Below are 14,290 nucleotides of genomic sequence, written 5' to 3' on the forward strand. Positions count from 1 at the left end.
AATAGTTTAAAATCGATTGGTTAAATGCTTAGAAAACGTTTCAGAATTATCTTCCATGTATGTTTTTTAAATATTGTTCTCAAAGTGATCTTCTCCAAATGTTGGAAACATACAACTACAACTTTTGTTAACATTTTGTATTCTAGTCTACACTGTTCGTCAACACTTGTATTGTATATATGTCCTCGTGGGCTTAAATGCCTTATCGGATTGAAATAAACTGTCTGTCTGTCTGTCTGTCATGTTTTCACACCTTATCGCTTGATAACAATAGGATTATTGTTATCGGAGAAAAGGCATTGTTAACAGTTTTCCCCCCTCACATCACTGAAGCACAGTAATGTATTGTCATTCAAATTAAAGTTACCTTAGATAGTTTGTCAATATGCGACTATTAATTTGACACAAAAGCTTTAGCGGTATAATTTGTGTGTACTGGGAGATTTAGGTAAATTCGAGTATAAAATACATGCATTACAAATATCTAACGATCGTTTAAACTAACGGTAAGTATCTGACAATTATAATCGGATTGTATGTAACCAGCAATAAATTGCAAGTTTTACAACGTGAAATATTTTTATGTCCTTTTGATACGGGCGATCCGCTAACATTTCCACACGCGAAATGTCTGTTTTTGTGAATTCGCTAACTTTTCGACACGCGGAAATATTCACTTATACAGTATTTTAAGATACACTCAGTGACATCTTGAATCCATTAGATGCAGCATATCACAAGAGCTTAACGTTAATTGTATTATAATGTAGACCAGCTTTTAATTAATTGAAAAGCATGTCTGAACCGTGCCTGTTGAATATGCAAAAATGTTTTTTCTGACTACATTTTCATATAATTTAATTCAGTACCTGGTACAGTTGGTAAACTTATGGCGCAGCATTGAGCTCGAACAATTTACATTTCCTAAATTAGGCATTGTTTAAATTTCCTTGAAATCCATCTCGAACAAGCTATCAATAGTTGAATCGAGAGTTGCTTCCTTGAATCAAAATTTCACGAGTCAGAAAAAGGCTTTCGGATGTTGAATTAAGCCGTTCTTTTGAGAGTAATAAGAGTGATGAAATTAAAACAAACATAGATGTTCTATCACAAAATATAGCTTCTCTCCGCAATGAAAACATCGACCTGAATGAAACAATCATCGATCTCCAAGCAAGATCTATGCGTGACAATTTGTTATTTTTTAATTTCGATGAAGGATCTAGCTTTGAAGACCGCAAGTCCGAAAATTGTGCCGAAAAAGTTTTACAGTTTTGTGAAAACAATTTAAATATCGAAAGCGCAGCCACGCAGATGAAAATCAATAGAGCACACATAATAGGGCCTTATCAACATGACAAGAAGCGTCCAATAGTAGTTAAATTTAACTATTTTGGCGACAAAGAGACCGTGAAATCTGCGGCACGGGAAAAACTTAAAAATAGCAACTTCCGCGTTAGTGACCAGCTTCCAAAACAAATCCAAGATCGCAGAAAGAAACTGCTTCCATATATGATTGAGGCGAAACGACAAGGAAAACAGGCGAATCTTTCCTATGACGCGCTGTACATCGACCGCGTCAAGTATACGCATGACCGTCCACCCCCTGGCCCAGTACCGGAACTGCCACCACGTGGCCGCCGCGAATACGGGGGACAGCGTAGCAACACCGGAAGCCACCATGACCATGGGTATGACCCAACGACCAGAACTTAGGGAGACGACCGGAAACAGCTAACTGTGCTATCCTGGAATGTTCAGGGTCTTGTTTCAGAACTAGAGGACAGTGATTTTTTAAACTTTATTAATAGATGTGACATTTTAATATTTACAGAAACTTGGAATGCTAAATCAAATAATATCAATATTAACAATTTCGAATGTTTCTCATGCCCACGTCCAAAATGCAACAGAAATGCGAAACGACACAGCGGAGGTGTGATTTTTTTACTATAAAACAATATATCAAGATAAAATTGAAGTTATTAATATAAATGAAAAAGGGATTATTTGGTGTAAACTCTCTAAAGCTTTGTTTGGCTTTGAAAATGGTGTATATATTTGCTGTTGCTATATACCACCCGCTGACTCTCTTGTGTGCAGTAATGATAATTCCATACTAAACGATTTTGATTTCTTTGAACAATTATCAAACGATATTAAGATATATACCCAACTTGGGGATGTTCTTTTAACGGGAGATTTTAATGCACGAATAGGTCAAAGGTCAGATTTGGTAGATAATTTAAATCTCGACCGCTATGTTAATATGCCCGAGCCTGATTTACCTATTGATATTTTACCGCAACGATTATCGGCGGATATACAGACGAATACGTTCGGATATAAACTTCTTACGCTTTGTAAAGAAAATAGTGTTTTTATTGCTAATGGGCGTTTAGAACAAGGCCTTAATACATGTTATAATTTCTGTAGAAACACTGTCGGAGCAAGTACTGTCGATTATGTTATTGTTAACTACAATGTGTACACGCGTATAAGTAACATGAATGTACTTGATTTGACCGAATTCTCCGATCACTGCCCGATTGAATTTACTTTAGTTTGTGATAAATGTACATCAACCAACCAAGGGCACAAATTTATAAAAATAGATTGGAAACAAAATAACATAGATTTTTTAAAACAAACCTTAGAAGATAAAAGACACATTTTCGACGAAGTAACAAATACATTGCCATCGGACCGTGACAATATTGATAACTGTATAGATGCTTTATCGACTACTATTTTTGATATCTCATTTCAGCTTAACGGTAAAACTGTACACACAGGCGGTAACCAGCGCAAAATTAAATGTGCGAAGAAATCATTATGGTTTAACGAAAAATGTAAAATACACAAAAACGAGTTATATGATTGTAAACGAATTTATAATCGATATCCATGTGACGCTAACAAGATTAGATTTTTAAATTCCAGAAATAAATATTGCCGCGTTAAAAGGGAGACAAAACGTACATATTTCAATAAAGAAAAGCACACATTAGCTAAGCCAAGCACAAATAATCCAAAAGAATTTTGGCGATATATTAATAAATACAAAAAGAAACATGTTCCAAAAAGTAATGATATCAACATTGATCAATTTTTAAACCATTTTAAACAATCATGTAATACACCACATATCAGTACATTTAATACTAATGACCCCTATGATCTGAATGCGCTGCCTTCAATCGAGACGCTCGATTGTGCATTTACTGAAGAAGAAGAAGTAAGAAAAACAATATCTAAAATGAAGCGTAATAAAAGCTGTGACTTGTTTAACAATGTAGCCGATTTCTTTATTGATTCTAATGATTTTATATCACCATATCTTACTTAAATCTTTAATTACATTTTCGATCGTGGTATGTATCCAGATTCTTGGTGTAAAGGTGCAATCATACCTATTTTTAAAAAAGGTGACAAGAAAGAGCCTTCCAATTATAGAGGAATCACACTGGTTAATATAATTTCAAAAATATTTTCATTATGTCTTCGCAACAGAATAAACCGTTGGTGTGAGGGCGTAAATTTATTTAATCCTTTTCAATTTGGTTTTAGAGAAAAACGTAGTACAACCGATTGTATTTTTATCCTACATAGTATTATACAAAATGTTCTTTTGCAAAAACATAAGCTATATTGTGCTTTTATTGATTATGAAAAGGCTTTTGATACAGTGATTCATGAAGCATTGTGGATAAAATTAATTGAGTCTGGTCTGAGTTCCAAAATGATAAAAATGATTAAAAATATATATGCAAATGTTAAGTCATGTATAAAAAACACCCAGGATATGTCATACTCCGATTTCTTTGATGTCTCTCTTGGTGTAAAACAAGGAGAACCTCTGTCGCCGCTACTTTTTATTATATTTATAAATTATATTAAAGATTGTATTAATGTACAAAATTTTACAAATGATGATTTGCATTTGGTTTCTGTTTTTATGCTGTTATTTGCTGATGATATTGTACTATTTACTACTAACCCAGTAAGCCTTCAGAACCAACTTAACAATTTATACCTTTACTCTTCTAAATGGGGTCTTAAAATTAATGTTAATAAAACGAAAATATGCATATTTGAAAAACGAAAAAGCAGAGGCAACTACACGTGGTCAATAAATAACGAGTGCCTTGAAATTGTCGACAAGTTTGTATATCTGGGTATACAATTCCTCTACACAGGAAATATGTCTCATACTGTTAAGATATTAAATGAACAGGCACTTAGAGCATATCATCATCTTATATCTATCTTTAGTCGTGTAAAACTAGATGTCAAAACCAAGCTAGCCCTATTCGATTCGTTAGTAGCACCAATCATACTGTATGGTTCTAAAGTCTGGATAATTTATGATAACTCTGATATAGATAAATTACATTTTAAATTCTGTAAAAATATTCTTTGTGTAAAACAATCTACTTCTAACTATGCTGTTCTTAGTGAATTTGTCGATTCCCTCTAGCAGTTCTGTGTAAAATTAGAGCTTTGCGTTATTGGATGAAAATTGTTAATAACCAACATTCTTTATGGAACAGATGAATGTTTTAACCAATTTCAATTGTACGAAAAATAATTTATGGTGTCACGCTTTGTTGGCAACTTTAGAAAACCTTGGCTTGGGTTATATGTTTTATACAACTGATTTCACGTGCGATATTACTGACATGATAAACCAAAGAATTAAAGATCAATTTGTTCAAGAGTGGAGCGATACTTTAGCCTCACAGTCCAAAATGAAACTCTACTTTATGTTTAAAAAAGTCTGCAGGCTATGTAATTCGGGTCAGGTTGGCACCGAACACCACTACCTCCTTAACTGCGATTTCTTTAATACTGAAAGAGAACAATTCTTAGGTAATGACACACATAATGCTTCCCTTAGCTCATTCTTATCATCAGAATCCTTACCTTTACTTAAAAATACAAGCAAATTTATACGCTTTATATTCAGTAAATTTAAACGCTAACAAAAGTTCAATACAAGTACACATTTGTTTATAAATACAAATGCCACCAGACCACCAAATTATAGTATATGTCCTACTACAGTGCACTAATTGATTGTTAGTTTTTGTTAAGTCTCGATCTAATGCGTTATTATGTACTTGGAAATGAATTTCATTTCAAAACCTGTATAGCCATCCTTTTTATTATTAATTAGGGCACATTATTGTCTAAATAGTCTCCCCTTAATGATAATAACTACATTACTGCTTCTTCAAAGAGTCTACTTTTTTCTTACATCCGTTTACTACTGTATACTCTGTGGTTACCTACTTGTAATTGAATAAATTCAATTTACATGCCACATTCTCAGTCTTATGTACATGTATGCTTTACCGTTATAAACATTAATTGTTAAGCATGAGGAACATTTATGCTTATAAGTTATATTTAATTACTTGTTAATACTTAATATGTGTATCAGTGTGAGAAATGTACATAAATTTGCTATATTCTTAATTTCATTCGCTAGTTGATGATTGTATTATATTAATTCGGTTGGGTTTTTCTAATAATGTTATATATCATGAGGAACATTTATGCTTATAAGTTATATTTAATTACTTGTTAATACTTAATATGTGTATCAGTGTGAGAAATGTACATAAATTTGCTATATTCTTAATTTCATTCGCTAATTGATGATTGTATTATATTAATTTGGTTGTGTTTTTCTAATAATGTTATATATCATGACTATGTGTACTTTCGCATCATTTTGATATGTAAAAAATCTGTACATATATTTATTTGCTTTTCATGATCATGGCTTCTTAAACAAATACTTCCTCGGAAAACCGGCCAAAAATTTATAGAATAAATTGCAATAATAATAACCAGTTTATAACTTATTACAATTTCCTTTTGCTAGTGATTTTTATAATTCTGTACCATTTCTATCTACAAATTTGTGTTTTGTTTTAAATAGCCGACTTATACCACCAGTATAATAGAAAGTTGACTGTAGTTACCTACTTGAAATTAAATAAATTCCATAAATTCAATTTACATGACACATTTTCAGTCCTATGTACATCTATACTTTACCGTTAAAAACATTAATTGTTAAGCATGAGGAACGTTTATGCTTATTTAATTACTTGTTAATACTTAAAATGTGTATCAATGTGAGAAATGTACATAAATTTGTTATATCCTTTATTTCACTCGCTAACTGATAATTTATATATCATGACTACGTCTACTTTTGCATCATTCTGATATGTTAAAAATCTGTACATATATTTATTTGCTTTTCATGACCCTGGCTTCTTAAACAAATACTTTCTCGGAAAACCAGCTAAAAAAAAATAAAAAAAAATCATAGAATATATTGCAATAATAATAATATCAGTTTATAACTTATAACAATTCCTTTTGCTAGTGATTTTCATATTTTTGTACCGTCTCGATTCACGAATTATCGTTTACTCATAGTTATGAGTAAATTTATTATTCTCTATTCTCAAAATACTATTAAAATCTCATCATCTTTATAACCCATATCATCATCATTATCATTATCAAACAAATAATAAACCAAAGACAATAGGAGTGAGTGCTTGTATTTGACAGGACTTTCAACAAATAAATGCAAAAAACAATTCTTCTGAAGCCCGTATATGTTGTATGCGCAATGGATATGGACCTCAACGGCACCGCTCAGTTGAGGAATCTCGAGACGACTGGAAACGGTGTAACGTCTTTGTTCAGGTGTATAAAGAACTGAAACGATACTATTTAAATGCTGTAGGGCATGTAATTATGAATACTTCACATACACATGTGTGTCATGTGAAAAAGTGCAAATGTATTCATAACAATTAGACGTCAAGTATATATCTCAAAAAGAGTTACTGTTTGAATAAACTGATCCCCGCCGATGCCCACAGTGCACACAGGACGCCCCCAATGCCCATCAATCACGCTAACTTGCTTGAATATTATAAATTAACAAATGTGAAACATTAATTTGTTCATAGAAGCTGCTAATATCTGCAAGATTCATCTACCACCACCAATCAAGAGAAGTGTACATGACTTCACGTACACCCCATACAATACTCAGTAGTAATAAACGATTCAGGTAAAACCGCGAGCGGGATACGCAACCCTACTGCCATTTTTGTTTTCTTATTTTTTTCTTTTAATGGCAGGGGGACGTATGAGGACCCATGGCTCGAGACCGGTGTCTAGGTGCCTTCATCACCTCCCGAAACCTCTAATTTAGAGAAATCTACAAATAAGCAGCTATTAAGATACTGTAACATTAAGTATTTTATAGTAAAAAATGTAATTAAAACATTATCAATTCATTGCGCAAGTTAACATAACAAACAAACATCAAAAGCATCCTGCACACACCCCGGACATCAGCAAGAAACAAACAAATCACTCAAACCATAAAATCCATAAAGCTTCTATAAAGAATGTTGATAAATCATAAATATTCCGAGAAATATATAAATGCAAATGACGAATTTAACAGCTATATTAAACCGGCTTCAACATCTAACCAGTCACACCAAAATGAAAATATTAAGTAATCGTACAATAAAAATGTCTTTAAAATTAAACGTTCATTACGAACGACAACAAAAAATAATAACACTTGACATTTATACATACCAATATTTCAATAAGTATGCTGGAGGTACTATCTCCAGGAAGTGAGAGTCTCGAAAAACATGACACCCATAACTTAAAAGACCTCATTCAAACACAATATTAAGTAACAAATGAGTCAAAATAATCAAGAAAACTTAGCTGCTTCAGACTTAAATAAAAATACACCCATCGTCTTTCCTAGTAAAGAAATCGGTTCGTGTTAAGATCCCATCTCACATGGACTAAAAACCGAACTGAAAATATACTAAATATAGACTTTATAATAGCAAAATTATAAACATAAAAGCAATGTAACCAATTATTTAACCATACATATGTTCATTAAGGGCGGGCGGGCGGGGTAATCACCCTTTCGTTTTCTTGCTCCATAACTTTGCCTGTCAAAAACAACCCTCGAATGGCGTCTCACTAGATGTGCAAATCATATATACCCCAAAACGAAAAACTCGTGCGCTTTCGCGCTAAAACATGCACACAAAACCCGTGCATTATACGCGCTAAACCATTACCATAATCTCTCTTCTAAATAACACGTATTAAACCATACTATACCGTATTTCTCAAACCGAGAATAATTTCATTTACACATAGTTATGAGTAAATTTATTATTCTCTATTCTCAAAATACTATTAAAATCTCATCATCTTTATAACCCATATCATCATCATTATCATTATCAAACAAATAATAAACCAAAGACAATAGGAGTGAGTGCTTGTATTTGACAGGACTTTCGAATAAAACAAAGAGAGAATACAAATAATATAAAACATAAAATGAATACCTAAATATTCTCCACCACGTTATATACCTCTCGAACTGTGTTTTAACTGAAAAGATACAATTACAAACATTTGTAAAAGCAATAAAATTAATTCAATCAAAATAGGCACACTATGGCCTTCAACAACGGTCAACTAACCACACAAGCCAACTGGCTTATCAACATCAGGCACACTCTGGCCTTCACAAACGGTCAAATGACCACACAAGCCAAACGGCTAATCAACATCAGGCACACTCTGGCCTTCACAAACGGTCAAATGACCACACAAGCCAAACGGCTAATCAACATCAGGCACACTCTGGCCTTCACAAACGGTCAAATGACCAATGGAATAATGCACAAGAGAATTAAACAGATATAATAAAACAATATTTACAAAATTAATGATAAACATTAAAACGGAAAAAAAAATATCATAATCATAATCCTTATAATAATAATAACATACTACATAAACCATACCTTTATGTTCTCCAATACTTAATATACCATTCGTACTGTCCAGTTACTGCACTGCAAAAAATAAACTTGCAAAGATTGTTAATTCCATGTGAACATGCTTTTTAAGAAAATAAGTTCAACTCACAAAAGCCAACCGGCTTTCACACATCAGATCAACTTGCTTTAAAAAACGGTCAACTGACCATACAAGCCAACTGGCTTACCAAATCAGGCCAAATGTCCGTAAACAAATTGGTCCAATGACCACAAGGAACATACACACAACACAAACACAGAACTTAATAATACTCAAAAGCATTTCCAAACCATTTATATAATAATATATTATAGTGTCTTTAAATGTGCTACGAACAACACATCATACATTTCAAATCACACATACATTAATAATGACTTTTCACAAATCTAAATTTAGCGACACCGATAATCTGTCTTTCAAAGAATCTTTTACATATCCGTCCTTAGTGGAAACACTTTTTCATCTACCATGCCTTTGCCAAAGTCTATCCACAGTCTTATTATTGGCACTTATAGATGCTCCACCAGCACGAAAAGAATGAAGTCCATATTTAGAAGAAACATAACCCAATAGACTTAACTTCTTCTTAAAACTATCATTTATAGTAGAATAACTTATATGCTTATTATGAGAAATCAATTTGAAACAGTGTTTAACATTACACAAATAAACTGGTCTAAACACATAATCAGTAGATGAACATGCAATATCTGCAACACACAAATACTTTTCAAACAATTTCACAGGTCATGTGTCTGTATTAGTTTTTGCAATCAGAACAGTATTACCCTCTCTTAAAATGTCCGTTTTTGACTTTTCAACTTTAATATCACAATGCGTATCTAAAAATACAACATCTGATCTTTTAACAGACAAAGTTTCACTTATCCTAAAAAACCAGCATAAAATAAGAAAAAGATTGTGACGCCTCTTAAATACCCCAAAGAACAATCGCTCTCAGAAACAAAAGTGTGATAAAATTTCTTTAATATATCTGATGTAATAGGCTCTTTTTTAACTACCGGCTTTGCAATTCTCCGAATGCACCCAAATAAAATACATCATAATAATCCTAGTAATAATAATAACATACTAAATAAACCATACCTTTATGTTCTTCAATACTTAATATACTATTCGAACTGTCCAGTTACTGCATTGCAAACAATAATCTTGCAAATATTGTAAATTCTATGAGACTTTCGTTCCAAGAAAGTTCGGTAACCTGACAACACAAGCCAACAGGCTTTCACACACCATATAGAATGGCTTTAAAAACAGTCAACTGACCATACAAGCCAACTGGCTTTCAAAATCAGGCCAATTGGCCTTAAACAACTTGGTCCAATGACCACAAAAGACATGCACAAATACCAAACACATTTTACTAATGTTCTCACAATCAATACGTATGTTCTGCTCTTAAAATTAAAACTACCGACTTGACATTTGTTTTTAGGTTCAATTCACTAACACAGACATACTTTAAGCTACTGATCGAACCCTGGCTCAAATTCCCATGGCAATAGCATAAGCTCAATTGATATACTAGAACACCGTATTAATTTTGATTTACTAATTTGAAAACAACAAAATGCTTAACACACTCAAATACAAAGCTATAGGTACTTGGTCGGCTGCAAAACTCGTAAATTTTTGGAATTTTAACCCATCAAACAAATCTCAAAGAACACCGGTATTGATGCAACGTTGAATTTCTGTGACTCTAAAAGGAATACATGTACCATCTGAGAATAATCCCTGTTGCTGAACCGTTGCTTGTTTTTGTTCAATTAAACGCAAAACCTAGAAACTCATTCATTTTTACGTGCTAAACAATAACCATACTCACTTTCTCTTCTAAATAATATGTATAGACCAACATCATTCGGTATTTATCAAACCTAAAATAATTTCATTCACTCAAAATTCGTTAATGTAGTATTATCCATTCACAAATTACTGTCAACTATTCCTCCTCCTCATCAATAACGTTAGCATCATCATCAACATTTATAACATCATCATCAATAAAAGCATCATTATTAATCTTAACAAGTTATTTTCTAACACATAATTACACAAAAAAAACATTTTTTTTAATACCTTTCGAGCTGCCCTCTTACTATAATGTTACACTATTCATTATTTATTCTTCGAACTGTCCAGCTTCTGAAAAAATAAACTTCGCAAACATGTGTAAATGCAATTTCAACATGTGTTTTGAGACATTTTAGTGAATTGACACGCAAGCAAACTGGCTTATACGCATCTGAAAAAATCTGCTTTCAACAAACTGTCAACGGACAACCCGAGCCAACCGGTTAATTTACATAAGCCAATCTGGCCCTTAATAACATACATTTAATGTTCTCCAATATATATAATATCCTTCGAACAGTACAATCTTAACATTAGATAAAAACAAAAATGTAAATGTAAACGCACGTTTTAACAAATTTGGTTAACAAACTACACGCGCTAACTGGGTTTATCCACATCTGGTCAACTGGCTTTCACCAAAACGATAAGCAAATTACACATGTTAACTGGCATTCAAAAAACGGCCAAACACCATAAAAGCAAAATGTCTTTACACATCAAGCCAACAGGCCACCAAACAAGAACAAAAACTATCACGAAAACAAAATGACTTATATTGCAAATAAATCCGGTCTACTTTTGTTATCATTACAGTACCTAATCTTTAAAAATGCATTTAACTATGACGAAACTAAATTTAACAAAACCGATAAATGCCTTTCATCTAAGTTTAAAACAACAGTCTTATTGTCAACGCTCTTTTCAAACCAAATTTATACCACAGTTTATCCAAAATATCGTAAATTAATTAGCACATATGCATGCACCATTATTGACACCAACCTTGCAGGGAAAACTTAACGTCTTAAATTATTATGAAAAATATAATAACTCTTAATGTTTTAATTCAATTTAGAGAAAATTTTTAATTGTATTTAACAATAACATATAAACTGTTTATTCAATATCCAGTGAACGAGATGTAATATATGCACAACACAAACATGTTTCGAAAAAAGTTTACAAGACAAGTCTCTATAGCTGTTTCATAGATGAATATAATATATATTTCAGTAATGTATCGATTTTTTATGTTTCATTCTTAATTCACAATTGGAATACCTGAATAGTTTAAAGATATGTTTTGCATAAATTTTCATCCGCTCATTATCATACCACGTCATATATCGCACACAACCATCTAGCTGAATTATAAGGAAAACGGCAGTTAATTGTTATTAATCGTTTGTTGAATTATACGCTTGGAACTAATACACAAACTTGTAACACATGTATTACCATATAAGGTTTTATATCTTAAAAACAATAAAAATAAAGCAAGGTGTTCGTAAAAACCTGAGGGAGAGTGATCTAACTCTGCTATAAAAACAACCTGGAGTGACACACTATGTGGCCTTACCTATATATAATCCTACCAGACCATTACATTTGCGACATCTTTTTGAACTTAAATTGTTTCATTTTTACCCAATAATCAAATCAATTGATGTATCTGAATAGTTGGAACTAAACAAACACAACAGCACAAATAAAGATATGGAGCATGTTATTGAATATACTTATCATTAAAGTTAACAAGGAACACAACCTGTGTTAATTTCAATCGGAATGTTGTTGCCAGTGTTATTACAATAAACAGAACCAACAAGTCTGACCTTTGTTCGAAGTTCCAGCTCACCATTCCGCTTCTAGCAGAGAATCAGTCCTCTCATCGAAAATCTCCTTCCGAATACTATGTATTTCGCAAATGAACGCCTAAACTACTTTATCACCCTTTCGTTTTCTTGCTCCATAACTTTGCCTGTCAAAAACAACCCTCGAATGGCGTCTCACTAGATGTGCAAATCATATATACCCCAAAACGAAAAACTCGTGCGCTTTCGCGCTAAAACATGCACACAAAACCCGTGCATTATACGCGCTAAACCATTACCATAATCTCTCTTCTAAATAACACGTATTAAACCATACTATACCGTACTTCTCAAACCGAGAATAATTTCATTTTGTTTTAAATAAGCCGACTCATACCACCATTATAATAGTAAGTTGACAAAAAATCACCTCTTGATACCGCTTAGGCCTTGCTCATTCCTTTTGCATGCAGTACACACAATTTGCTTAATCCTAACGGTAGTACCTTATCTATTGTGTCCTTGAGAAGTACAGCTATCATGGCCTCGGGTTGCTCCGACATTATCCATTCGCCCATTGGCAAATTTCATTGTGCGGGTGCAGTCGAGCGAATAAATCACGAAAAAACATGTCTGCAACTATTCCGAATACAGAAATTAAAGCTACCAACTGCAAGTTGCACTATCGCCTTAAACGCACTGTTTTAACCTGTACTTTTTAAATAAACATTTTACTTTCCTGAAAACTGCTATCGGTAACAGCGCGTGCAAAGTTAAGTGACGTGTGAACAAGACAACCCCGCATAATTAAGGTTAAAGATCACTAATAATATTAGAATCCTCGACAAATTAGGCTACACAATTACGAACCGTTATTTCATTCTCATGCATTGCTCACTATGTATGATAATTTGGTGTTTTTTGTAATTGATTAACTTTTCCCACATTCTCGTAGTCAATATCTTTATATATGCTCATTCTGAACACCCCCACCCTCGCTGGATAATATGTGCTGTTGTTGCTAAATTATCGGAAGTCAAAATATTGTTATAAAAATTGTACTTTGTTATATTGCCCTTATTGTATATGTTATATACTTGGGTGAAAATAAAAGTTCTGTTCTGTTCTGTTCTGTTATTTTATTCAATTGTTAAAACTTTGAAAAACTGAGTCACCATGTTGTTGTGAAACAAAGCCCTCGAATGTACCGACGCATCGTTGTAAACACTCTAAAGAATCTGAATTCCGTATGCGCGAATACCGACACTTCGCTGCAAACACTCTAAAGAATATAAATTTCGTACGCGCGAATACTGACACTTCACTGCAAACACTCTAAATAATCTAAAATTCCGTACGCGCGAATATCGACACTTCGCTGCAAACACTCTAAATAATCTAAGTTCCGTACGCTCGAATACCGACACTTCACTGCAAACACTCTAAAGAATAAAAATTTCGTACGCGCGAATACTGACACTTCACTGCAAACACACTAAAGAATCTAAATTCCATATGCGCGAATACCGACACTCCGCTGCAAACACTCTAAAGAATATAAATTTCGTACGCGCGAATACTGACACTTCACTGCAAACACTCTAAATAATCTAAAATTTCGTACGCGCGAATATCGACCCTTCGCTGCAAACACTCTAAATAATCTAAGTTCC

General features: G+C 33.0%; 1 long non-coding RNA gene across 1 annotated transcript; it reads right to left on the bottom strand.

Moving 5' to 3' along the window:
- Positions 1-7,999: 7,999 nt before the first annotated feature.
- Positions 8,000-12,982, bottom strand: LOC127863484 (uncharacterized). Its single transcript, XR_008041070.1, has 3 exons — positions 12,639-12,982; positions 11,026-11,091; positions 8,000-8,951 (listed from the first exon to the last, which is right to left on the bottom strand). It is a non-coding gene; the product is annotated as an uncharacterized LOC127863484 (long non-coding RNA).
- Between the last annotated feature and the right edge of the window lie 1,308 nt (positions 12,983-14,290).

Source organism: Dreissena polymorpha, unplaced genomic scaffold (genome assembly GCF_020536995.1).
Source record: "Dreissena polymorpha isolate Duluth1 unplaced genomic scaffold, UMN_Dpol_1.0 chrUn010, whole genome shotgun sequence".
In the NCBI taxonomy this organism is placed as follows: domain Eukaryota; kingdom Metazoa; phylum Mollusca; class Bivalvia; order Myida; family Dreissenidae; genus Dreissena; species Dreissena polymorpha.